Source organism: Cricetulus griseus, chromosome 2 (assembly GCF_003668045.3).
Source record: "Cricetulus griseus strain 17A/GY chromosome 2, alternate assembly CriGri-PICRH-1.0, whole genome shotgun sequence".
Classification (NCBI taxonomy): domain Eukaryota; kingdom Metazoa; phylum Chordata; class Mammalia; order Rodentia; family Cricetidae; genus Cricetulus; species Cricetulus griseus.
Window position 1 is genome coordinate 459,406,349 of NC_048595.1, and position 24,767 is coordinate 459,431,115.

General features: G+C 44.2%; 1 long non-coding RNA gene across 6 annotated transcripts; it reads left to right on the forward strand.

The window, feature by feature from the left end:
- Positions 1-1,648: 1,648 nt before the first annotated feature.
- Positions 1,649-24,084, forward strand: LOC113830872. 6 transcript variants are annotated; one of them, XR_004768837.1, is made up of 8 exons: positions 1,652-1,797; positions 10,552-12,855; positions 14,428-14,868; positions 18,919-19,066; positions 19,171-19,288; positions 19,965-20,026; positions 21,532-21,607; positions 21,739-24,084. It is a non-coding gene; the product is annotated as an uncharacterized LOC113830872 (long non-coding RNA). The 6 variants fall into 6 exon arrangements; XR_004768836.1 differs by having other exon boundaries at positions 1,649-1,797; positions 19,965-21,607; XR_004768838.1 differs by lacking the exon at positions 21,532-21,607.
- The last annotated feature ends 683 nt before the right edge of the window (positions 24,085-24,767 follow it).

Below are 24,767 nucleotides of genomic sequence, written 5' to 3' on the forward strand. Positions count from 1 at the left end.
AATGAAATTAGACTACCTCACACCACGTACAAAATCAACCAAAAAAGACCAAAACTATAGAACTGCTAGGAAAAAAAAATCAGAGGAAATACTTAAAGAAGTTGGTGTTGTCAAAGACTTTTTGTATAAGACCCATGAGCCCAAGCAACAGAAAACAAACTAGACGAGTGGGATTCTGGGAAACCAAGAAGCTTCTGCAAAGGGAATGATCAAGAGAGTGAAGAGAAAGCCCACAAAGTCAGGGAAAAAAAAAGATACTCAGAAAATATGTAAGAAACTCAAAACAACGATAATAGTGACCTAGACATTTCTCAAAAGAAGACTACAAATGTCCAGTAGGAATTGTATTCAAGTACTCAACTTTATCAGGGAACGTAAAACAAACCACAAAGAGATAGCTCACTCCAGTTAAAATGACTCTTCTCAAACAGACAAAAATTTACAAATGTTGGCAAGGACTTATAAAAAGCAAAGATTTATTTTTTGTTTTTACCTTTATTTCTCTCTATTCTGTGTGTGTGTGAGTGTGTGTATGTGAGAGTGTGTGAGAGTGTGTGAGTGTGTGAGAGTGTGTGACAGTGTGCGTGTGACAGAGTGTGTGTGTGACAGAGTGTGCGTGAGTGAGAGAGTGTTGCGTGACAGTGTGTGGTGTGTGTGTGAGAGAGTGTGTGTGAGAGTGTGTGAGAGAGTGTGTAAGTATATGTGAGGGAGTTGTGAGTGTGTGTGACAGAGTGTGTGTGAGAGTGTGTGAGTGTGTGTAAGTGTATTGTGAGAGTGTGTGTGTGAGAGAGAGACAGAGAGACAGTGTGTGTGTGTGTGAGAGAGAGAGAGAGAGACAGTGTGTATGTGTGAGAGACAGAGTGTGTGTGAGTGTGTGTAAGTGTATGTGAGAGAGTGTGTGTGAGATTGTGTGTGAGAGAGAGAGAGTGTGTGTGTGTGAGAGAGAGTGTGTGACAGTGTGTGTGTGTGACAGAGTGTGTGTGAGAGTGTGTGAGTGTGTGTGTGAGAGAGACAGAGAGACAGTGTGTGTGTGTGTGTGTGTGTGTGTGTGTGTGTGTGTGTGTGTAGAGAGAGAGAGAGAGAGAGAGAGAGAGAGAGAGAGAGAGAGAGAGAGAGAGAGTGTATTCATGACACAGCCTTCTGGTCTGTGTGTGGAGGTCAAAGGACAACTTTTGGGAATCGGTTCTCTCTCTCCACCAGGCAGTACCTGGGAAACAAAGCCAGGTTGTCAGGCTCGGTGCAAGTTCCTTTACCAGCTGAGTCTGGTCAAGGCCTCTCTGGCCCGAGAAAGGGAACCTTTACTGTACTATTAGAGTGAATGAAAATTATTAAAGCTATTATGGAAACAGTATGGAAGTTCCCCCTTCTAAAACCAAAAACCGCAAACAAACAAACAACCCAAAAATGAAACTGCTGCTGTGTGTTCTCGTCTCAGGCGTTTCGTTTGAAGGCGCAGCACAGAGCCTCTGGCCTGAACGTTTGAAGAGGAAAATTCTGAGTATGAGTCACAGCTAAACCAACAATCCTCTAATTAATTTCAGGTCCTCAGGGCAGGATGTTTCCTTGGTACCAGTCAAGACCAAGAGCTACCAGCAGTAGTGGAAGCTGACAGCACGCACGGCCAGGCTTTGTCACCAGGAGACAATAAATCCTGGCTGCCAGTTACAGAACACCCACCCTTAGGTGTAACATTTGAGATGAGGATGAAGCCACACTGGGTGTGGAGAGGCAGCGGCAGGAGGTGTCTACTCCACAGTCCCTGGCCCCCTGCAATGTGAAGTCAGAAGGATGATTTAGGTTAGTTTCAATTTTTCACCTGTCGCTCACGTCTTATCTGATATTTACTTGCTATCTTCAAGTTGTCCTTCCTTCCTTCCTTCCTTCCTTCCTTCCTCCTTTCCTTCCTCCTTTCCTTCCTCTCTTTCCTTCCTTCCTTCCTTCCTTCCTCTCGCCCTCCCTTCTTTCTTTCCTCTTTTCTTCTGATCCTCATTCATCTACTTTGATTTAAAATTAATTAAAATAAAAACACTCACCTGTATCTGTTTCATTACATTAACAATAAGAATACATTAACAACGTAATGCTGCATTGTCAATTACACTGTCTTAGTTAGGGTTTTTATTGCTGCCATGAAACACCATGACCACAGAGCAAGATGGGAAGGAAAGGGTTTATTAGGCTTACCCTTCAGCACTGCTGTTCCTCTCTGAAGGAAGTCAGAACAGGAACTCAAACAGGACAGGATCCTGGAGGCAGGAGCTGATGTAGAGTCCATGGTGCCCTGGCTTCCCATGGCTTGCTCAGCCCACCTTCTTATAGAACCCAGGACCACCTGTCCAGGGATGGAAACACCCACCATGGCCTGGGCCCTCCCACATTGATCACTAATTGAGAAAATGTCTTACAGCTGGGTCTCATGGAGTCATTTCCTCAGCTGAGGCTCCTTCTTCTGAAGACTCTTGCATGTGTATAGTTGACACACAAAACTGCCCAGTACCATCGTTAAGTATTTTTATTTCCTTCATTTCAGGTAGAATGATAACTCTCCAACCATCTTTTGTTTTATATCAAAAGTTATAAGATAATTCAACATTGGAAAGTCTGATAGGTCTCTGGCTAACTTTTATAAAAAAACTATGAGATAATTCAATATTAGGATATCTGTTACTGGTATAATATAGTAATAGCCAACAAGTTTATTTTTTTAAGGTAACACATCTAAGATAACATTCAGTACAACTTAGATTTTAAGTATTAGGAAAGTAGTAAAAGAAAGTACTTTTAATCTTTTTTGTTACTGTTGTTATTTAATTTTAATGATGTCCCTACAGGAGCCTTATCTCTGCATTGTTTTTTTCTTTTTTTCTTTTTTTTTTTTGAGACAGGGTTTCTCTATGGCTTTGGAGGCTGTCCTGGAACTAGCTCTTGTAGACCAGGCTGGTCTTGAACTCACAGAGATCTCCCGAGTGCTGGTACTAAAGGCATGTGCCACCACTGCCCAGCTTTATCTTTGCATTAGGAGTTTAGAGTCTACACTTACATTGAATAGAGTAAGCTTCCTCTATTATTTTATTTTAGTGCACACACCCCTCAGAATCATTTATCCCAAGACCTTGGACACCACAAGTATAGCTGCTCCAATCACTTCTGTGAGATGATGATGTTGAAACTTGACAATTAACTTGATGGGATTGATAGCTCCTGGAGTGGAGGGGTCAATAAAATGCCTCTCTGGGTGTGTCTATGAGGGCATTTCAAGAGGTTAACCAAAGGGAGGCCTGCCCCGGGCATGGACAGCACATTATCCTGCGAGCCTGGATGGAATAGATGGAGAGAAGCAAACACTAAAAACAAAATCCCTGCTGGTGCAGATTCCCAACCACCATGACAGGAACAGCTCTACCCCACCCTGTTCTCTTAGCCATGATCAGAGGGAAACCCTGGGAACTCTAGAGACATGAGGCAAAATCTTCTGTCATTAGTTATTTTGCTTAGACATTTCATCACACAGACAAACACACATCCTTCAGAATTTTAAAATATTTTTATTTTTTGGAAGACAAGAGTCTTACTATGTAGACATGCCTGGCCTCAAACTCCCAGAGATCTGCCTCCTAAATTTTGGGGTCAAAGGCATGTGACACCATGCCTGACTACTGCTCCATTTTTATTGTTTGGTAATGCTTAAATTATCTTAAACTTGTTCATTCAAAGACTATTCTTATAGACCCCTGATTTTTACTTGTCCTGTGTGTTTTCTGTTGTTATTTTTAAAGAATTTGGCATTTACTTTAAAACATTTTTATATTTATTTTGTGTGTTGGGGGAGATGTTCATGCCACAGAAAACACGGATGCATAAAAGGGATCAGTCTTCTTCTTCTACCACATGGATTCTTGGGCTTGAACTCAGGCCATCAGGTGTAGCAGCAAACACCTCCACCCACTGAACCATCTCACTGATGTGCTCATGTGTGTTTGAATATTTTCAACCTCCTGGGATAAGAATGATTCAGGCCTACTTCTAACCTAAAACTAGTTATTTGCTCAGGGAACCCTAATTGTTTTTTGGCAAAGACGGCACTTAAATTAATGTGTTTAATCGAAGAGTATTTTATGTTCATAAACTAGTACTTTCATTGTGGTGCATGCGTTTAATCTCAGCACTTCAAAGGCAGAGGCAGGTAGATCTCTGTGAGCTCAATGAGGCTAGTCTACAGAGTGAGTTACAAGACTGTCAGAGTTACACACACACACACACACACACACACACACACACACAGACACACACACACAGACACACACACACACACACACACAGACACACACACACAGACACACAGACACACACACACAGACACACACACACAGACACACACACACACACACACACACAGACACACACACACAGACACACACACACAGACACACACACAGACACACACACAGACACACACACACACACACACAGACACACACAGACACACACACAGACACACACACACACACAGACACACACACACACAGACACACACACAGACACACACACACACAGACACACACACACACACACACACAGACACACACACACACACACACAGACACACACACACAGACACACACACACAGACACACACACACAGACACACACACACAGACACACACACAGACACACACACACAGACACACACACACAGACACACACACACAGACACACACACACAGACACACACACACAGACACACACACACAGACACACACACACAGACACACACACACAGACACACACACAGACACACACACACAGACACACACACACAGACACACACACACAGACACACACACACAGACACACACACAGACACACACACACACACACAGACACACACACACACACAGACACACACACACACAGACACACACACACAGACACACACACACACACAGACACACACACACAGACACACACACACACACACAGACACACACACACAGACACACACACACAGACACACACACACACACACACACACAGACACACACACAGACACACACACACAGACACACACACACACACACAGACACACACACACACACACACACACACACACACACACACAGACACACACACAGACACACAGACACACACACAGACACACACACACACAGACACACACACACAGACACACACACACACACACAGACACACACACACAGACACACACACACAGACACACACACACACACACAGACACACACACACACAGACACACACACACACAGACACACACCAAAGCAAAAAAAAAAAAAAAAACAAACCATTTTTGAATAATGATTTGTGACAATTTATCCCATCTACCCCACTATCTACCATTTCAATGATGATATATTCTTGTTAATTATAGGAATAATTTCAGTTCATTTAAAAATTATCATCAGTTATATGTTATCCTTAAAATAATCTATGTACTTTTTATAAAGCATTGGTTCACTGGACTTAAAATTGATTCAGCGTAATGAGATATAGTAGATGTGCTAAAAGAAATAATTGGTTTTCAAAACAATCTTAGTACATGCCTTTAACATTTCCTTCTCAGTCAGTTCATGATTTTAGAGCCAAGCATGGTGGTGAATGCCAATAATCTCAGCATTTAGAAGGCCCACAGAGGAAGGAAGGCCAGAAATCCAGCATGGCTACATAACAAGTTTAAGGTTGGCTTGGGGTACATGAGACCTTCTTTCAAAACAAAATCAAGACAGGTTTGGTGGTTGAGAGCACAGACTCTTCTTCCACAGGACAGGGGTTCAGCCCTCAGCCCCCACTTCAGGTGACTCAAAATTGCCTGTAATTCTAGTTCCAGGACATCTAAGATCTCTACAGCTGCTGGCACTCCTGTGCACACAAAGGGTGTGTGTGTGTGGGGGGGGTAAGACACATAATAAAAACAAAACACAATGGCTGGAGGGTGAGAGCACACGCACACACAATTAAAACACCACCACCTTCTTCCTCTCGTGTTGAAGTGAGTGGCAGTGACCTCTACTGGAATCTTGTTGTTTATCTAACTGAATGATTCACTGACTGTGACACACAAGATAATTATTTCTGTTGCACTGTGGTTTCATGTCTCATGTAGTGACAGCTTTGTGCAACTCATGGGAAATGCTTCCTAAGTTCTGAGTCACAGAAGCTGTTGTGTAAACTCTTTTTTTTTTTTAAATTTTCATGTTCTGTTTAGACATTTAACAATAATATTTCAGAAATTTGGTCATTTGCTTCCTTTACACTTGTGAAGAATAGGGGCTGAGAAGGTTTTTATTTCTGTATTTCTTTTTTCTAAAGATTAATTTATTTATTATGTATACAGTATTCTGCCTGCAGGCCAGAAGAGGGCACCAGATCTCATTACAGATGGGTTGTGAGCCACCATGTGGTTGCTGGGAATTGAACTCAAGACCTCTGGAAGAGCTGCCAGTGCTCTTAACCTCTGAGCCACCTCTCCAGCCCCCTATTTCTTTTTTCTTAATGTAGCCACGGCTGGTCTTGAGCTCCTGATATTCCTGCCTCCACCTCCAGAATGCTTGGATTTCAGGTATGTACCACCAAACTATTTTTTTTTTTTTGATTCCTTAACACACAGAGATATTAGAAGACTATTGAAAAAAAAAAACTGTTATCAAGATTAATAACACTTGTTGAAGACATAATATGGGTCAATTTTTTATGTTAAGCCCCGGAACATTTATCTTGGGCACAGACGTTTGTAAATCTAGAACCCTTATCCACTTAAATTTTGAATATTTGTTTGCTTTTGATGTAGAGACAGAGGATATTTGAACGTGGGAGCTCATCACGGCTGCTAGTATGTGCTCTGTCCCTGAAGTGAACCTCAGGCCTGTGTGTATATTCTTACGTGTGATTGTGTGTGCTAAATATACTTAACAAGTTTCCATTTTCAACACGCATGTCTAGGTGTAAGGGTTCATTGTCATTAAACATTTGTCCACTGTTGTGCAATAGGAGGGTGGGCTGTAGGTTTGTGGCCTTTTCTTGTTGAGGCTTCTTTTGCGCTTGAGTCATTTCAAGCAGAGGACGATGCTTTCAATATGGAGCAGAAATATCTAACAAGATATAAAGTGTTCTGTCTTGCCAGGCATGTGGCTCATGCTTGTAATGCTATAACTTAGGAAGCACAGGCTGGAGGAATGACACAAGTCTGAGGCCAGGTTGGTTCACAGAGTGAGTTCAAGGCCACCCAGGGATATACAGCAAACAAACAAACAAAAACATATAATATGTCTTCTTGGACAGTAGGCACTGTTCTTGAGAGAAGAGATGTTACAAATATGAACTTGATAGAGAAGCTACTTTTTATCATAATGTCACACAAAAATAGATGGCTAAGGCTTTTTATAAGTAGGGGTCACAGAGTTGACTCAGAGGTTGAGAGTGCTGACTTCTGTCCCAGAGGACTCAACTGCTTGTGACCTCAGCTCCACAGAATTCAACATCTGCTTCCAGCTTCCATAGGAACTGGTATACACATAGCATAAATTAAAATAAAAATATTTATATTTTTTAATTGAAAAATTTTAAATTTATGGGCTGGAAAGATAGCGCAGAGGTAAAGAGCATTGGCTGTTCTTCAAGAGGTCCTGTGTTCAATTCCCAGCAACCACATGGTGGCTCACAACCATCTCTAATGAGATCTGGTGCCCTCTCCTGGTGTGCAGGGAGAAGACTGTATACATAGTAAATAAGTCTTCTAAAAAATTTAAAACTTATGTGTGTAGGTGTTTTGTCTATGTATGTTCTGAATATATACATCATGTATGTGTCTGGTGCCTGCAGAGGCCTGTGGGTTCTCTGTGAGTTTTACTAAGTTCTAGGCTAGCCTGGTCTACATACTAAGTTCTAGGCCAGCCTGGTCTACATGCTAAGTTCTAGGCCAGCCTGGTCTACATGCTAAGTTCTAGGCCAGTCTGGTCTACATATTAAATTCTAGGCCAGCCAGAATACATAGGGAGACCCTATCTCAACAACAACAACAAAACAAAACAAAAAAATAAACAAAAACCTAACAACTGCAGCCAGAGTTCTCAGCCTAGGCCTCCGTCCTCACCTACCATTTGCTGCTGTGTGGCTTTGGACGAGTTAAACTTGTGCTTGGTTTCCTTACGAAAAATAGTGGTTATGCCTACACTCAGTGGAGCATGGTCAAACTCCCAGTGGCCTTCGCCTTAAACAGAACTGAGGTCTTCCCCTCCCACACCCCACCAGGCGCCATCAATTGTAGAGAGCTAACTTCCGCATCCTTGTCACACATTTTCTCTCTGATGGCTTCCTGCTGAAGGGAACAGCTTCCCTTTTGGCAGCCATAACGGCCGAACACGTGCTCTATGACCTTGTCTTAGTCACTAGAAAGTCAGATGCCTGTCTTGTGACAAGGAACCAATCAGAAGTTAGTCAACTAGAAGGTCAGATCCCTGCCTCGTGACAAGGAGCCAATCAGAAGTTAGCTGGTGGCGTTATGCTTTACAACCCTGGGTGTGCTTTACGGACAAGCGCACAGCAATGACGCACAGAGCATAGCAACCACCCTGGGAGGGCCTATGAGCCATAACAACCAGTTGTCCAATCAACACAGGGCAAGCCCTCCAAGCCTGGAGGCACACCAATCGTGAGCCTGTGCGTACCCCTAGACACTCCCCTTACGCTGTCCTATAAGATCTCTCGGGAGGCCCTAGGAGCTGTCTTTTCTAGCTATCCGCCATGGCGGGTGGGTGAAAGACCCGAGCTAACATGGGGTTAGCTTGTTAAAAAACAATAAAGCCTTGTGCAGTTTGCAGCAAGCTCTTGAATCTGCCTGGTGATTGGGGTGACCGCGGTCATGGCCTGGGACCCCGGATACCTGAGTTTTCTGGAGGTCTAACACTGCTTAGGCAGTTATGGGGGGAGGTGAGGGGGGTAGGGGTTGTCACAACACTTTTCCATGTCCCTCTTTCTCAAATGTGGGTCTGCACTGATTGAGATCATGCAAAAGCAGCCTACTTGCTCTTCACAGTCATCGGAAACACGGACCATGGGCTTCCTCGTGGTTTCTGGCTACAGCACAGACCACAAGCATGGTCCCTGGCTAAAGTAGGACCACACATCCAGACAAGGCCCTCGGAAGCAGCCTGGACCATGGGCATCAACATGGCCTCACATGGCAGCACAGGAAACTCATATCAACATGGCCCCTGGAGATAAAAGCCAGTTTTTACATGGGCTTAGTGGAGTGGTATTCCAATGTGCCAGACACAAATGTGAAATTAGCAATTGACTTTAGAAAACAATTTAAGGAAGGGAATTAAAAGTCATAAAAATGTTAACACAGTTTATTTCAATAATCTGCAAGAAGAATAGAGAACTATAGTTAGTAAAGGTGACAGCTTTGGAATGTCACTCATTATGAGAAAACAAAAATGTTAACAGTATATTAGAAGAGAAAATTTAAATCATGATTTGAATAGCTTAATTTTAAAACATTTTACTTATTTAAATTTATGTGTATGTGTATGTCTTTGAGAGTTTATGTGACCCCTGTGTGTGGCATCACATCCCTTGGAACTGGAGTTACAGGTGGTTGTGAGTGCTGCAACTGGACCTGGGTTTCTGTAATAGCTATGAGCGTTCTTAACCACTGAGCCATCTCTCTAGACCCTTAAAATTTTTTTTAAAGATTTATATGATTTAGACGCTTAGCATTTTGTAGCAATGAGGACATTCAGACTAATACCTGTGGTAGCAGAATCTCGCCCTCCTCGTGTTGTATGATTCTATTCATGGGAGATTTCTAGAATGGTAAATTGATGTAGACTTTGGGCAGATTGGTGGTGGCCCAGGGCTTAGAGGAGGAGGAGGCACTGGAGGATAATTGCTTGATGGATTTGGAGTCCTTTGTAAGTAACAAAGATGTTTTGAAGTGTTTAAAATGGTAGCTATTAGACTAGTGAGACGTTCAGCAGATAAAGGTGGAGTTACTGCTAAATACCTTCACAAGGGGCAGGTCAAGCTGATGGCTCTGGTGATTCTCAGTTGTCTTTGGCTCAAAATAATCCTTTTGCTAAAGTAGCATATTTGGGAGTTGCATAATGAGACTCATTCTGAGGTTGATTTACAATGAGATATTAATATTATTTACAGGTAGTAAGGCTTTTGTTACAACCAAGCTATCTCTTCTTCTATTTATTTATTTGCTTGTTTATTTATTGGTTCTCAAGACAGGGTCTCACTATGTAGCCCTGGCTGTCCTGGACCTCAGTATGTAGACCAGGCTGGCTTGGAACTCACAGAGATTAACCTGCTTCTGCTACCTGAGAGCTGTATTAAAGGCCTGCACCATGCCTGACTCCCTACCTCATTTTCCATTTAAAAGCACCAAATCTCTAAATCCAATGGACCCTAAATCCCCTGAAGTATTTCTCCAGACAGAGACTGCAATTAGAAATGTAAATAAGGAACAAGCACTAGAAAGAAATGCTAACCTAATCCATCTGGCTCTGTCAGGTTCTGTCCAGTGATGTGACACAGCTTCCAGAACGTTCCTCACAGCAGGTGCCCTGAAAGCCCAGACCCAGCCGGCAGGTCACTTGCTGAGCTGCTACTTGAACATCCAGAGGCATCATTCAGAGTGAAGAGAGAGGCTGTTTCTTCAAAGGCAGGCGTGCTGGACGGAAGAAAACCACTGTGTCCACGATCGTGTCCAAATAAACAGAGTTAATGTAATGAAGAAGTTCCTTCGGAGCTCTGGGTCAGATCTTCTCACTGGTAAAAGGACAATTAAAAGCCTACACTCACTTTATGGAGCCCAGGTCCTAGTTAGCCTCCCAGAAACCTACATACTTAACGTTTTATTCCACAAAGTGTCCTAACTGATACAGTGGGAGAGGCATAAAAATTTAGTGTTTGTTATTTGGAACCCCCAATGACAAAATCATGTTAATGCAACCTTTTACAGAGAGAACTCAAGAGGGGAATCATCAGGTAACCCCAACGGCCTGGAAGCCAAGGAAGGCAGTGTACAGCCTGTGCCGTGGATGGATGGAGAGGAGACAAGATGCCGCGGCCATAGAGAACTGCCCCGTGTGGACAGCACTGCCCGGTGGACTAGGAATTGCCATGGAATTGGAAAGCAGAAGGGGGAGGTCTGTGTTGTCTGTGGATCTTCCGTCTAGAGTGGCCCTGGGCCCAAGCTGAATCCCCCAGCTTGAAAAGGCCAGTGTGAGTCATCAGTCCCACCCATACTTTGCCTTTTGAGGTGCTGGGGCAAGCAGGGGCAGAGAGCGTCTGCACTCTGTACAGACTAAGGAGGCAGGCAGCAACAGGAACACTCCTACAAATGAGCTTAATAGCAGTGCGTGGGCCCACACCTGTAATCCCAGCCATCAGAAAGCAGAAGCAGAATTGGGAGCTCCAGGCCAGCCTGAACGACACAAAAAGACCATCTCAAAACAAATGAACAAAGAAACAAAATCAAGAGGAGTTTAGTTTTGTGTCCCCAGAGAAGATTCAGAGCTGAAGAAAGACCTAGACATAGACAGTCAGAGGGGCTTGTTCTCTAGCTAAACCCCAGATAAGACCTGAGATTCCTGATAGTTGATCCTAAGAGTGTATTGACTCAGTGACTGTTGATATATTAGAACCCTAGTCCGAATTCAAAGTCATATAGAAACTGAAACTTAAAAGAATCTTCTGCCGGGCATTGGTGGTGCACGCGTTTAATCCCAGCACTCGGGAGGCAGAGGCAGGTGGATCTCTGTGAGTTTGAAACCAGCCTGGTCTACAAGAGCTAGTTCTAGGACAGGCTTCAACGCCACAGAGAAACCCTATCTCGAAAAACCACAAGAAAAGAAAAAAATTTAAATAAATAAAAGAATCTTCTAGAACTTTGACATCTAAAAATGGGTCCAACCTCAGGTAAATTTGGATGTTGTGCGTTGAGTATGGCAGTGTACATCTGTAATCTTGGCCCTTGGAAGGCTGACTCAGGAAGACAAGGAATACATGAGATCCATGAAACCCTGCCCTTCTAATACCTCCTTTGTAACTCTCCGAACCTAGGAGTGATGTGTGTTTGGACTTCATGGAATGGCTTGCAAGACCACAGATACGAAAAGTTCCATTCTGCAAGCTAGTAGTGTGACTCAAGCTAAGAAGTGGGAAGCCTCAACCAAAGAGGCAAGGATACAGCCCACAGGCAGAAGCCAAAGACCTAAAGCATCAATGGGCACTGGTGGGAATCTCAGAGCATAAAGACTCCAAGGAACCTGGCTTCTGAAGACGGAGAGCAGACAATGGCTAACTCAGACAATTGCTTCTTCTTCCTGGGCCCAGCCCTGTCCACACAGGGAGCAGTTCTTTTCCACTCGGTTGGCTCTGTCTCTGGAAACACTCTCACTGGCATGCCCAGAGGTGCGGTACACACTACCTTCACGCATCACTTGATCGTGTCAACACTGGAATTTTGTTAGCCACTCCGCTGCCAAATTAGCCACCACACAACTGAAACAACATAAACCCAATTCAGACCAGCAAATGTATCTTCAACCAAGTGAGCTCAGCAAATATTTCTTCCTTTCCACCCTCTGCACAGGCATGGGAGGATTACAGCTTTCCATTCCCACTGACATTTTGTTGACTAAATGACTTACTTTGCTTCTCCTAATGTAGACGATACAACAGAAGCTTGACATGAGTGAGCCAAGTCCCTAGTTAACCTTTCTTGAATGCATAGCAAGAAACAAACCTTCAAGGCATATGCCACTATTCATCTCCACACTCTATTATTTTATCCCTACAGAACCCGGTGAGGTGGGTATTATTTCCACAGTCACAAAACAAGGAAATCATGCTTTGTTTGTGGCTAACAAAATTCCAGAACCACTCCACATGTAAGTAGGGAGCAACACCAGGTTAAAAAACAGTATGAAAAGAGAATGTAAAATATCTCATTAGTAACTTATGTTGGACACCAGGGTATAGCATGTGCTGACACACACAAGGCACCGAGTTTAGTCCCTAGTACAATGAAAAGAGCGAGTACTGGAGCTTAATTGCCCACACCTGCATCAAGAGGCGCACAAACCCTTGTAACGCAAGCACCAGGGGACTCAGTGCTCTCTTCCAGCCTCCTCTGGCACTGCCTTCAGGTACACAACCCCTCACCCCCTGCCACATATACACATAATTAAAACTAAAAAGTCAAGGGTGGTAACTCACGCCTTTAATCCCAGCACTCAGAAGGTGGAGGCAGGTGGATCTTTGTGAATTGGAGGCCAGCTTGGTGTAAACAGTAAATTCTAGGCCAGCCAGAGCTATATTGTAACAACGCCTCTTAAAGAAAAAATAAATAAAAACTTCAGAATTTAAGTCTTTAAGTGTATAGTCATTATGTGATGAAATGATATTCTAGACACATTGGGTTAGATACAATGTCATTTCAACATTAATTTCACTGCTGGGTGGAGGTGGTGCATGCTTTTTTTTTTTTCTTTTAAAGACTTTATTTATTTATTATGTGTACAACATTCTGCTTCCATGCATATCTGCACACCAGAAGAGGGCACCGAATCTCATAACGGATGGTTGTGAGCCACCATGTGGTTGCTGGGAATTGAACTCAGGACCTCTGGAAGAGCAGTCGGTGCTCTTAGCCGCTAAGCCATCTCTCCAGCCCGGTGCATGCTTTTAATCCCAGCACTTGGGAGGCAGAGGCAGGTGGATCTCTGTGAGTTCGAGGCCAGCCTGGCCTAAAGAGAGAGTTCCAGGACAGGCTCCAAAGTCATAGAGAAACCCTGTCTCGAAAAACAAAACAAAACAAAACAAACAAACAAACAATTCACCTGCTCTTTCTTACTTTTAAAACTAGAACTACTAAATATATACAGTTAGGAGTTGGCTTTGCATTCCTAAGCTGTGCTGCATTCTCATTGGCTGGCACTGGTTTATAGGTTACACGCTGAGAAGGCAGGGGCCAGTTCTCGTGAGTTTAAATGCATATTTCTGTAACAAATGACTCTTTCCCCCCAGAGAGGCCATTGACCCAGGAAAGGCACCGTGGCTGCCCACACATCTGCACATCTGCTAAATTCATGGATTCACACACAGACATTTTTGTACTGTCACTGTACCCGAAGCTCTGTAGGAGGGGCTGTGAGTTTTGCTTTGCTTGGAACCTGGGGTCCAGCTGAGGCAAAAGTTTTGTGCTTAGGGAAGTTGAGCAACAGCCAAGTTTGGGAGTGATACTCACAAGAGATACTCACAAGAATGAAGCTCAGAAAGGAGAAATATGGACTGAGTCAGGGGCGTTTTTAAAAAAAGGCTATCAAAGAGTGCTAGGTGGAACTTTATTTATTTATGTTTTGTTTTTGATTTTTTGAACAGGGTTTCTCTGTGTAGCTTTGGAGCCTGTCCAGCACGAGGCCAAACTTGAAAATGCAGATTGCACTGAAGCTTTGCTGAACAGTTGCAACCCACGAAAACTCAGCAAGTGTGTGTCAACTCATTTCTAATCTACTCACTGAAAGTCAGAAAAGTCCCTTTTAGATGTGAGAACTCAGCAAGATGCTAAGGGACTCTGTCTCCTTCTGTCCCAACCAGACATTGAAATACAGTGACACACCTCACAGCAGCACTTTGGTCAAGGATGGGCTGCTTGTGACATGGAGATCCTGCAATGTGTTGATTGGTGACTTTGAAAAACAACGGTTTGTGTAAGCGTGTGCTCCATGATGCTTACACGGTGACAAAGTCACCTAGTGAGGTATTTCTCAGAACAGATCCCTTTTGTTAAGCCATGCATAACTGCCATCAATGCCATATCTCGTAAGTGAAAATAACCATGCAATTCTTGTTTCATTCTCCAGTGATTAACTGCCAATGGTTAAATTGAAATGTAAGATGTGGGCCCTTTATCACACTTTCATGTCCTGTGAGTCAATGTTTGTGCCAAAGTCTGTGAGTGTTACATCTTCGTGTGTGTGTGTGTGTGTGTGTGTGTGTGTGTGTATGTTGGTGAGCCTATATGCATGCATGTGTGTGTATGTGTTGGTGAGCATGTATGCATGCATATCTGTGCGTATCTGTGTGTGCATGCATGTGTGTGGACGTGTATATGTGTCTGCATGTTTACGCATGAATGTGTCATGTCGGAGGCCAGCCTCAGGAGTCATTCCTCAGGAGACGTCTATCTTGTTTCCTGAGACCAGGTCTCTTACTAGGACCTGATGTTCCCCGACTAAGGTAGGCTGTCTGACTAGCATACCCCAGAAATGTCTCTACCTCCCCAGTATTGGGATTACAAGTGTCTGCCACCATATCTGTTTTGTTTTGTTTTTTATGTGGGTGGTGTGGATTGAACTCCGGCCCTCACAATTCCTCAACAAATACTTTGCCAACGGAGTTATCTCCCCGGACAATTTTCATATCTATCAATGACATTTAATGCATGATGAGCTATGTAAATCCCCTCGGTCAGCGCTCTCCACCATGTGGTCTGCAGTCAAGTCACATGATACCAGGGCTGTTGTCAATGCAAACAATGTGTTCCAACCAGAACTCCGGTGAGAGTGGCCTGAGAGCCGAACTTCTTACCAGATGGTTTCTATGCACCTTAATGCTGGAGAAAGGTGAGGTCCAGAAATATTTGAAGAGGCTTCTATTAGTCAAGAGGAGTGGGGAGAGTTACTCATCGTCCCCTGGTGCCAAGAAATCTGCAATTCCTAAAGCTATGGGCTAATGCATCTTGTGTTAGTAACCTGGTACAGAAAACCCTCCACCCACAGTGCCAGGAACACAAGACTTGGCATCTTCTAAGTCAGACACAGTCGGGATTTCAAGTTACACAGGGCTTCGTATTTCCTGTGTTAGCCATCTCTCGGGATTCACCCGGGAATGGCTTCAGGTCCCCTACAGGCACCCACATCTGAGGATGGTCAAGTAGCTTATAAAACAGCATTTTATTTGCATGTAGTTCTTCAGTTCTCCCTGCTTAAATAACACAGATTACTTAGAATACTGAATGCAAGATCAATGCTATGTAAATAATTACTATACTGTATTGCTCAAGGAATAATGACCCCCCATCAAAGTTCATAAATATTCAATGGAATCTCATTTTTACCCACAAATATTTTCAATCCACAGTTGGTTAAATGCAGAGAGCATCTTTTCCTTCTTCAAGATTGGTGAGCATGTCTGACAATTTTCTTTCTTTGTTTGTTTCTTTCTTCCTTCTTTCCTTCCTTCCTTCTTTTCTTTCTTTCTTTCTTTCTTTCTTTCTTTCTTCTTCCTTCCTTCCTTCCTTCCTTTTCTTTAGACAGGTCTTACATAAATAACCCAGGCTGGTTTCAAACTTCCCACTGTAGCTGAGGATGGTTCTGGACTTCAGATCTTTTTGCTTTCTCCTCCTTAATGCTAGGATTAAAGTCAACTACCAGAACCTGTTTGTGCCAGGCAAACACTACTGACTGAGCCATATCCCAGCTCCAAAATTTTTTCCTAATTGCGTAAAAGAAACCGCTGTTTGCAGGAAATTACTGAACAAATGGCTCAGAAAAATGACACTGGTCAAGGTTCATTTGTCCCTGGTGAGAACAGAACAGCCTGGTAGACATTGGTTTGACTTTTTACTCTCTATACCATAAACCAGAGATCTTTCAGGTGTCAAATCTCTTTGGGAGTCCACAGATTGATTGGTTTTCCACATCTGAAAAATAACATTAAAATCAAGCTTCATTCAGAAAGCCTGTGAGCTGAGAAGATACTGACAGAATCCTAGAGATGTGTTCTACATCTTATTCCAGCCAGCAGATTACAGGGAGAAACTCGGAAGGGTTAGGAGACAACACCAGTCTATCATTCCAGAGCTCTGTCCTGCCCCTCTGGTCAGGGTGGTGAGCCATATTCCTGAGATTCGTGGCTTCTGCGATCCTCTCTCTGCCAGCTTTTTGCTCTTCCCTGGTTCTGTGGGAGTTTGGGCTAGTTTCTGCTGGTATCAACCTTGTTGTCTTAGACAAACCATGACCCAAAAGCCAGTTGAGGAGGAAAGGGTTTATTTTGCTCACACTTCTACATTGCTGTTCTTTACTGAAGGAAGTCAGCACAGGAACTCAAGCAGGGCAGGAACCTGGAGGCAGGGCTGATGCAGAGGCCATGGAGGGTGCTGCTTACTGGTTTACTTCACATAGCTTATTCAGCCTGCTTTTTTTTTTTTTCCATTTTTTAAATTTAAATTAGAAACAAGATTGTTTTACATGTCAATCCCAGTTCCCTCTCCTTCCCCTCCTCCCCTGCCCCCCACTAACACCCTACCTATCCCATCCCCTTTCTGCTCCCCAGGGAGGGTGAGGCCTTCCATGGGGATCTTCAGAGTCTGTTATTAGCCTGCTTTCTTATAGAACCCGGGGCCAGCAAACAGCCCAGGACTGGGCCCTCTTAATCTTTCCCAGTCTACCAATTGTTGACTGAGCCTACGGGTACAGGGACCATTCTCATTCAAGCCACCACAATGTTCATGAGTGTCTGAGTGTGCACTACATGTGGGCAAGTGCCCTCGGAGGCCAGAAGAGGGTGTTAGATCCCTTGCCACAGGTGGTTGTGACATGGGTCCCCTGGAAGAGGAAGAGGTGCCCTTAACTGCTGAGTCATCTTGCCAGATCTCATATACCTTTTATATGCCCATATGCCCAGAGTTGCATAAAATGTGCAAAAAGGCCACTAGTGGAAAAAGTTTCAGAAGTTGTGATACAAACTACTTACTGTCTTGTATGTTTATTTTGTATTCTGTAACCTTACTGCATTAATTTATCAGCTCTAATAGTGTTTTGTTGTTGTTTGTTTTGGGAAGGGGGAGCTGAGGAAGCCCTGTATGCATAAAGCATAGAGAAAGTCTTGAGCTAATGTGAATTGTAGTGGTAGTGCCACCATGTCAAAGAACCCAATGCCTCAGTTCCAAGGGAATGGACAAAACTCCCTCCACCCCCCCTCCACCCCGTGAGGCTCAGAGGGAGGTAAATCCTTCCTCTGGTCTGACTGTGAATGTTGGCAACGTGTGCAAGCATAGTGTTTATGAATGAGTGACTAGTGTGTGCAAAACCCACCAACCACAGCTTCCTCCTCCCCGATGCTTACAGCCTGCAGAGACCCTCAGCTGACCCTAGCTGACTCCTCCCCCTGTGCTACGCTCTGAGCTTCAAGATTGTTGGCATAGGGGTCTGGAGAGATGGCTCAGAGGTTAAGAGCACTGACTGCTCTTCCAGAGGTCCTGAGTTCAATTGCCAGACACCACATGGTGGCTCACAACCATTTGTAATGAGATCTTGTGCCCTCTTCTGGCCTTCAGGCATACACGCAGGCAGAGCATTGTATGCATAAAAAAAAAAAAAGATTATTGGTGTAGTTGGTTCAGCTTCGTCAGAGCACGCACAATCTACCCGACCCCAGCTCTTCTGTCCATGTGTCTGTGTATCCGTCCTTTCTTCATTCCCTCAGTGCTCCAAGACAGGTTTCTGGGACACAAACCCCTCGGGTTGTAATAGGGGATGGTTTTTGATTTTCCTCTCTATAAAATCTTGTTGTCTACAAACAGGATCATTTTGCCGATTCTTTACTTTTTGGATGCCCTTTTTCTGTCATCATTCATTGACTGACTAAACATGGCAACTTTAAGTCAGGGGTGAATGTGAGGAGCCTCCAGAGACTGCTTTTACTGTAAATCGTATTGATAATATTTGGATGGTTTCTTGCAATCAAATCTGACAAAAAATAAATAAATAAAAGGTGTGTGTGTGTGTGTGTGTGTGTGTGTGTGTGTGGTGTGTGGTGTGTGTGTGTGTGTGTGTGTCTAAATCCCAATGCATTTTGCATTTCTTTAAGTTGAGCCCAGAAAGGGAACCTCTTCCTGGGTGCGGCCGTGCACACCTGCAATCCCAGCATTGAGACAAGAAGATGGCAAGTTTGAGGCCAGCCTAGACTACATAGTGAAACTCTTGTGTATGTGAGGCAATGAAGGAGACAGATAGAGGTGAGGAAGAAACCTCTCTCACACCAACCTTCTTGCAAAGATCTGCAGAATGTGAGAATGGACTGAAGAGTAAACAGCAATCTCTCTCCTTTTTGCCCTCTTAGGACGGTCCTGCCACCCTTCCTGGCAACGTTGCAGTATCAAACACTTTGGGAAGTGACAGAGGCCTTCCTTGGCTGCAGTAGCCCTCCGTCCGCATCAGCACCGATGTGGAGGACTCGGGTGAGCAGGACAGGTTTTCCATTGGCTGGGTCCTGCAAGAGGTCAAGGTGCAAGGTTTTACAGACTTTGTCTTGGGTCTCAGGGAGTTGATGAATGAGTCTCCAAATGGAGTCTAGGCAGTGTGGAGATGTGTGCACTTGACAGGAAAAATGTGGAGGGAAAGAAACATGCCCTTTCATTTAACGGCGACGACACTGCTGTGACTTGGTATGTGATAGGTGTAGAGACAGTGCACCACATGACGAAGATTCTAGATTAATTGAAAACTTAAAGGGAATAGGTTTTAAAAGACTATGCAGAACTTCTTAGTGTAGTTATAATAATACAAAGTAGTGCATCGTGTCCATAGATCCTACAGCTAGTCGGGGAATCATGACAGTACATCTTGACGTTTGAGACATCTATTATGAAAATTTAGCACGAAGGATGTGTTTAACAGCAAATACATTTTTTTTTTTCCTGATGGAACCAAAAAGACAAAAAGAAGTCAATATAAATAGAAGTGTGTCATGCCTGTGATAAGGTAGTATGGATGCTGAAGGCTTTGTGTCCTCTCAGAGGCAGATGGGAAGGGAGTGTCTAATGGTAGAAGATGAGAGCAAGGCTGGCTGTTGACTTAGATTAATGGCACCCAACACCCTGAAAGAACTAACAGATGTGATCTCTGTCCAACCAGAGAACCCAGAGAGAAGTGGGAGATGAGCAAACGAGTTCCAGATTTCCCAGCCCAGCATGCAGGTCTGTGCACTGGCTAAGCTCAGTGAAGGGCTTGAATGGAAGATTAAAGGGAATTCTTGTGTGTTTATTCAAGAATGCGGTGACTGTTGGACATTATCACAGATTCCCCAAGTCTGAGCTCATTTTGTAACAGAGCCTTGGTGGAGCAGGCAAATATCATAGTCATTTATCTGGTAACATCCCTGTGAGTGCAGCGCCAGGCCCCTCCTTTTCTAGTGTCTACTCTATGAACTCTAGTTTTAAAGGGGCAGGGGAAGTAAAACTGTCATAACCGAGCAAGCAGCAAGCTGCATTTGCCTAACACACACACACACACACACACACACACACACACACACTCACACTCACACTCACACACAAACCTCACCACTACCACTAACTAAAGAGAAAGAGGCCATGAAATTGAAAGAAAACAAGGGGGTGAGGTACATGGGAGGCTTTCGAGGGATAAAAGGGAAGGAGAAAATGATGTAATTATATTCTCAAAAATATTTTTAAAATTATCATAACAGAAACACTTGCTTTTAAAAAACCAGATGACTTTTTAAATGTTTCATCAACAAAATTCAGTGTTTTTTGTTATGTTACATATACAGAAAACTGGAAAGAAATCATTATTATTTCCTTACTCCTTTTTTTTAAATTGGATACATTAAAGTGTGAAACATGCCATTTTAATAGACTTACCTTGATACACACATACACACAAGCACATATATATTTACACACGTGGTGAAATGGATGAGAAATGTCCCCCATAGGCTCTGTGTGTTTGAACATTTTGTCCTCAGTTGGTAGTAACTCTTTGGGGAGGATATGGAACTTTTAGGAGATAGAGACTTCCTGGAGGAAGTGTACCAGCGGGGGTGGGCTTTGAAGGTTTATAACCTCATTTCACTTCCTGTGTGTTGAAACCGTGATGATCTAGCTTCCTGTTCCTGCAGGCCACGCTTCCTTGCCTGTTGCTACATTTCCCCCACCATGACGGATTCTGTCCCTCTGGAACCATTAGCCCCAATATACCCCTTCTTGGTCATAGTATTTTATTTATTTATATCTGTTTATTTACTTGAGACAAATTACCTCTTTGGAGCTCTGGCTGGCTGGAACTTTCTATGTAGACCAGGCTGGCCTCAAATTCACAGAGATCTGCCTGCCTTTGCCTTCTGAGTGCTGGGACTAAAGGCATGCACCACCATGCCTGATCCTGATCATGGTGTCTAACAGAAGAGTAACAAGTACAGGGATCACGTGACATGCTCATCCTGCAGAGCCAGCTTCCCACGTACCCTTTGACCCTGTCATCATTCCCACTGCTGGGTCTCATCCTCCTCGATGGACCACCACTGTGGTCTGTGATGCCACCAGAGGCCATGCTGGTGTCTGTATCCATGCTCGCTGCCCCAGGGAGCCTCCATTTTATTTTGCTTAAACTTAAATTTTAGACTCGATGCCTGAGGGACTTTTCACCCTTTTTCTTTCTATGTCTCCTTTATTTCATTTAGTATAATGTCCAACAGATTTTGTTTGGAAAAATGAAGAATTTTGGGAGTGGATAGAGGTGGCAATTGTAACACAATTGTGAGTATACTTAAAACATGGATAAATGGTTGCTTTGGTTAAGGTTTTCTTTTGCTGTGAAGAGAAACCACAACGACAGCAACTCTTATAAAGAAAACATTTAATTGGGGCGGCTCACTTACATTTCATAGGTTCAGTCCATTGTCATCAGGATGGGGAACATGGCAGCCTGCACGCAGATACGGTGCTGGAGCTGAGGGCTGCATCTTGACTCAGAGGCAGCAGGAAGTTGACTGTCACACAGAGAGAAGCTTGAGAAAAGAGACCCCCCCAAGGCCCGCCCCCACAGTGACGCACTTCCTCCAACAAGGCCACACCTCCTAAGAGAGCCTGGGGTGGTGGAATGCAGCCAGGCTGCCAATCAATGAACAAATATGTGATGGAGAGGTGGGAAAAAATAGAAAAGCGAGCACTGTGGAGAGAGCTGGGACTGGAGCCTGTTGGTGGTGACAGGTGTGAGAGAGGCGCTAAGGTCAACAGCGGGACCATGTCGTTGTCCCATAGGGTCACCTCGTACAATGCAGCAGCCTGGAGCTTACACGGATGAAGACTCAGCTGCTCCCCAACCACAACACACCACCTGGCCAAGGGATGGCCTTGGTTCTGGACAACAATGTTTGAGATTAGGAATGGTTCGCTTTCTGGATTGGACCTCCTCGATGGACCACCACTGTGGTCTGTGATGCCACCAGAGGCCATGCTGGTGTCTGTATCCATGCTCGCTGCCCCAGGCAATGATGAAGCTCGAGATCCGTGTGGACTTTTGAGGTCTGTGCTGCTGACTAAAGCCGTGTGGAGCCCTGTGGGCCACGCTGCTGCTGGGGGCCATATTGATGCATCCTGTGTTGCCATCTGAAGCCACAGTGACTCCAAGTCTGTGCTGCCACCCAGGGCTACATCTGGGTCTGTGGTCCTACTGCAGTCCTGGTCTGTGTTAATGTCCATGTCCCATGTAACCTCCGGAAGGCCGTGTGATGTCTATGGTCTGTGCTGCAGCCTGAAGCCATGTTGATATTCGTGGGCTGTGCCACTGCAGGGCCATATTGACCTGGGTGGATTTCACTGTCACCTGAGGCCATGTTGATGTCCATGGTCTAGGCTGCCTCTGGGAGCCTTGTCTGGGTCTGTGGTCCTACTGCAGCTGGGGGCTGTGTGCATGGTCTGTGCTGTTACCAGAAACCATGTGGAGGCCCATGATCTATGCTCCCTGTGACAGTGGCTACTTTTACTGTCATATGGATGATCTCTGTGTGTTCAAGGTCAACCCAGTCTACATAGAGTCCCAGGACAACCGGGGTTACATACAGAGATCCTATCTCAGCAACACACACCCCCGGCCCCAAACAAACAAAACTCCAGGTTTGGGAAATTTAACAAGAGAAGAGAGAGAAAAAATTCAAGAAAAGCAGGGGTCAGGGTGGGTGGGAATGAAATAGAGATGGCTCAGGAGTTAAGAACACAAAATGCTTTTGAAGAGGGCCCAAGTTTGGTTCCCAGCACCCACATCAGGCTGCTCACAACAGCCTGTAACTCCAGCTCTGGGAGATCCTATGCAACTGACATCTAAGGGCACATTGGACTCTCACACGTACCGCCCTCTCTGCAAACACACATGCATGCTCACACACACATACACACACACACACACACACACACACACACACACACAGAGTAGCTATTGTATTCACTTATACTCAGAAAATAAATAGGAATCATCTGCTCCCATCTATCTACTTAAGGAACTTGCTGAGACCCTGAAACCTGGGGAACTCACATGGCCAACAGTAGTGAGGCAGAGAGGAAAAACAGATTTCCCCAGCAGGAAATGGCCCAAATAGAAGAAATTCCAGTCTTTGGACCCTGCTTAGACAACAGTCGGGTAGAAAGTTTATCGTTAAACTCTCAAGCTCTTTTGCCATTTAATGTACGAATGTGCTAGGTCATTGTGCTATGACTCAAAGGGGGTTAATGTTTTTCAGAAAACATTCAGAAAGCCTTTGAACAATTGCTCCTCGGGCAGGTTTGGCTGCAGGATGAATGCCACTATCACCATCCAGATGCTTTACACACACTCTCTTCCTTTAAAAAAGTTCAACCCTTGATGTTTTACGGTTGTTACTCGGTAGTAGAGCCAAGGCTACTTTATTTCCCAAGCTGAAACTCCAAAAACACTGACACACATTCTCTTGTCTGGGTTATGAAATTTCTGTGGCCTTCAAAAGCCCGTTAAGGGGTTGTCAACTCAAAAGACAGAGAAGAGCCCTTAGAAGTTCCATCCGGTGCTGCCTGGTCACATACTAGGAATCTGACCCTCAGAGAAATGTCCTAGTTTGGGAAGAAACACAAGGCTGAACTGGATGGCCCCAGATCCCTCCAGCTTATTCTTTAAGGGCAGACAACGTACAGGTGTGTGATGGAGTCAACACATAAAATATCTTACTGTGTTCATTAAATAAGTGTGGGTGTTAAAATATAAAGCTACAATTTTATTTCAATTTGTCATTCGGCACATGCAAACCCTCCTGATGGCCCCTCTTCAGTTATTCAGCCAAACAGGAAAACTATGAGCAACTTCTGCCAGGATCTGAGTTCAGAGGTAGACAAAGGAGAATAACAGATAATTAGACAGTCCGGCATAGCAAAGCTACAGCCCCTTTCTGCTGACTCCCTGCTGTTCTGACACACTTTCCATGGTTGTTTTGACCGGGGAAGAAATCAACAATAACAAAAGCCCATCCCTTTGCATGACTTCTCCTTTTTTTTCTTTTAAAATAGTCTATTTATTCTTATTTTATGTGCATTGGTGCTCTGCCAGTATATATGTCTGTGTGAGAGTGTCAGATCTTGGAGTTACAAACAGTTGTGAGCTGCGATGTGGGCTCTGGGAATTGAACCCATGTCCTTTGGAAGATCAGTCAGTGTTCTTAAACCATTGAGCCATCTCTCCAGCCCTGCATGACTGTTTCTTGATTGACTTCCATCAGGCAGCTTTAAAAGCTCTATCCATCTTTCTTCTTGTGCATGCCGGAGATGAGACCAGAGCCTTGCACATGCTAGGCAGGCACTCCATATTGAGTTACATCCCTGCCCTCTGTGCTTTCTCCAACTTTGCTGTAACTATACTACTGATACTTTTTTTTAAGTGCTGGGAGAAGGGTTG